The sequence below is a fragment of the Ictidomys tridecemlineatus genome, unplaced genomic scaffold (assembly GCF_052094955.1).
Source record: "Ictidomys tridecemlineatus isolate mIctTri1 unplaced genomic scaffold, mIctTri1.hap1 Scaffold_598, whole genome shotgun sequence".
Taxonomy (NCBI): Eukaryota; Metazoa; Chordata; class Mammalia; order Rodentia; family Sciuridae; genus Ictidomys; species Ictidomys tridecemlineatus.
In genome coordinates, this window is record NW_027524070.1 from 12157 (window position 1) to 15431 (window position 3275).

The window sequence follows — 3275 nt, forward strand, 5'->3', positions numbered from 1 at the left end:
CCTTTGCTATGACTTCTAAGGCAGCACCTGGACAGCAATGGTGTACAGTCCACGCCCAGGTGGACCAGAAGAATTTTTTCTCCTATGACTGTGGCATGGACAAGGTTAACTCCTTGAGTGCCCTGGGAGGGAAAGTGAGTGCCACAGTCACCTGGTAAGAGCAGAAAACCTCACTGAGAGATATTGGGAATACACTAAATCAGAAACTAGCTGACATTAAAGCAGAAAATGACATGGCCAGAGGTATGTAAGGATAGTCCAGGGACATGAGAGAGCTGATATTGGTTGAAGGAAATTGATTGTGTGCATATAAAAAAAAAGAGTTAGATGTTGGTCCCTCTAAAAGCCCAGACATAGCTGTTTTGGAGGATAGAACACAGCCAGATTAGAAGGAAAACAGGGAAGGTGGTACTGAGTTGGACAAAGGATTTGTTAAGAAAGGAGGATGATTTCTCTCTGATGGGGGCAGGTGTGAACACCCTGGAGGGCAGGATGTGTTGTCAGCATAAATCCAACAGCTCCTGGAAGTTTGGCTTCAATGAACAGATGTGGCTCCTTTTTGACTCAGACAACAGAAAGTGGAGAGAGATACATCCTGGGTCCAACTGGATGAAAAAAATGTGGGAAAATGACAAGGAGGTGACCGAGTTGTTGCACAGGTCCTCGATAGGTGACTGTAGAACCTGGATTCAGAACTTGAAGGAATGGGAGGCGGAGTTGGAGCCAACAGGTAACTGGCAGGAGGGGGAAGAAGTGGGATTCACATGAGATGCTGCTACGTGTGTGTGTGTGTGTGTGTGTGTGTGTGTGTGTGTGTGTGTGTACAATCCATCAAGCATGAGTCAGACCTGGGTTAACATTCATAGTTATAGTCTTCCTATCTTTTTCCCTTCTCACCTCCTAATGTGTCTTTTTTAGTGCACATTCTTTGGGTCTGACATGTGCTCGTCTCTTTTTGGAAATTCCTCTAAATCACTTCACATGTCAGCTTCTCCACCACCATCCTCATGGGTCTCCTCATATTCTGCCACCAGGAAGGATGAGTTGTATGGTCACCCAGGCTTCTCCCATTAGCTGTATGAGCCCCTTAAAGACATGGCCTGTTTCCTGTCTCCCTCACTTCTCAGGACCTGTCACAGCAGCTGCCACATAGCAGAGATCTGCCTTCCTGAATGACTTGGGGCAGCAGGATCTAAGCAGATATGTCCTCATATTTTGGTCTGAAGAAGGGCTAACACTTTTGTGTTTTCATTTCAGGACCTTCAACCACCACCCCAGACACAGTCACTGAGAAGTCCTCAGCCAGTACCTTTAATCACTGGAATTCAGTACCTTTAATCACTAGAATCCTCATCATAGGATGCATCATAATTTTTTTTCTGACAGGTATTGTAGGCAGATTGAAGAGAGGGATGGGGGAGATGGGGGAGCAATGAGGACAGGCAAGTAAATTCCCAAGATCCTAGTCTGTACCTTGACTGGTCCTTCCCATTCTGAGGTGAGACAGAAGAATCAGGCCTCCAGTCACTGGAAGCAATAGCTTGACCATGCTCAGCCCTGAGTTCTGAGAAATCCTCCCTGTCAGGGCCCAAGGGAAAGAGGAGTGACCATACCAAGGCCGCCTGTGGATTCTAAAGGGTTTTAGCTTATGCAGGTCTGGTTCAGACCAGATTTCTATAAGAGGGACACAGTGGGGCATGGTGTGGAGATAACAGGAACACAGGAAGAAAATACCCAATCCTGAAAGATGGCAGCATGGTATCTCCATTCAGTGTGTACAGAGAAAGGAACTTCATACCCACAGTCAAAGAAGAGGGTCCTGGGACCTCGGTCCTGGCTCAGTGGTAGAGTGCTTGCTTAGCATGTGTTAGGCACTGAGTTTAAACTTAAAATAAAGTTATTATGTTCATATATAAAAGAGAGGGAGAGAGAGGGTCCTATGGCTAATGCCAGGGTAAGGCACAGGGAAGGCCTTTCCCAGCCCAACCTGGAAGGCTGGAGTTCAGGGCTGCATTTCCACAGGAGGCTCATTTCCAGAAGCTGAGTTGAAAACAGAGTGGAGTCTGTTCAGGATGAAGGCAGAGGATGCCAGTTCTCTGGGGACTCCTACAACACCAGGATTGGGCTGTGGCCCTGGAACCCAGCCTCCTGCAGACTCCAGATCCTGAGCCAGCTCAGCAGCCCCTGCCTTGAGCAGAGCCTCTGCAGAGACTGGTGGGGCTGAGCAGCTGCTGGGGTCTGATGCTCCAGCTGACTTAACCAGAGTGGAGGGAGTAGGCAGGGCCAGTCACTTTTAGAGCTCTGCTGCTCCCAGGTAAGGAGAGGTTGAGGGAGAAGGGGGAAGAAACATGTCATCTGCAACCCCACCCAAAGTCTGGGAACTAGGTTCCATATCCCCTCTCTTTGGCCGGACTCTCCGCATCCCCAGGTCCTATGGACCCTCCTATCGGGGGAGGAGCAGACTTCCAGTCAGGGAGCAGATCCAGTCATTAGGGCTTCAGTCCTGAGACCAAAGCCTATAGCAGGGCAGGAACTGATTCTGGCCTGTGGGAAAGAAGGGAGGAGGGTGATAGAGGCTGTTGGATCCTTGGGTAATGGATGGAGGGAAATACATATCCCAAAGTGAGCACCCAGAAGAATTGAGATAGAATTTCTTCAGAGAGTCGAAGTAACACCTGTTTCTTTTCTAAAGGTGCTCCCAAGAAACTTCTGAAAATGTGATTCAGTTAAATAACTGGCCTTAACGGTCTTCTGCCCGTCTACTCCCTGCTCTTCCTCCATAGAGCAGATGAAGATTGAAGTACAAATCCAGAGGCCTCCAGTACGTCATCATGTATTCTAACTTAGCCTACAGCTCTCCGTTCATATCCAGCATGGGTGAGGTACCCATGGGAGAGATGGGCTGGCTGTGAAATAAAAACTGTGAAAGTAATCTATCAAGAAATAAATACAAAATGGCAAGAATCATATTTTCAAAGCAGGGCATGACCTGTTGGTAAAGTGCTTCCCTTGCACAAGGCCCCCGGTTCAATCCCTAACACCACACACACAAAAAAAATTATATACTTCATATTGTTAACTTTTAAATAAGCCAGTGTGTCTTAATTGTCTTTTCGAAATATAGTTTACTTCTCAGTGTAGAGAGTAACGTAAAATTTTATAACGTATTTATTTAAATATAAAATATTAAATAACACCATTAATTTCCAATTAATTTGTTATTATTATATAGTTTAAGAGCTATTGTTGTAGAAACTTTTGTTTGAAGAACATCA

General features: G+C 46.3%; 1 long non-coding RNA gene across 1 annotated transcript; it reads left to right on the forward strand.

The window, feature by feature from the left end:
- The first annotated feature begins 203 nt into the window (after window positions 1-203).
- LOC144374157 (uncharacterized) lies at window positions 204-3045 on the forward strand. The gene is made up of 3 exons (XR_013433642.1): window positions 204-730; window positions 1258-1386; window positions 2693-3045. It is a non-coding gene; the product is annotated as an uncharacterized LOC144374157 (long non-coding RNA).
- The last annotated feature ends 230 nt before the right edge of the window (window positions 3046-3275 follow it).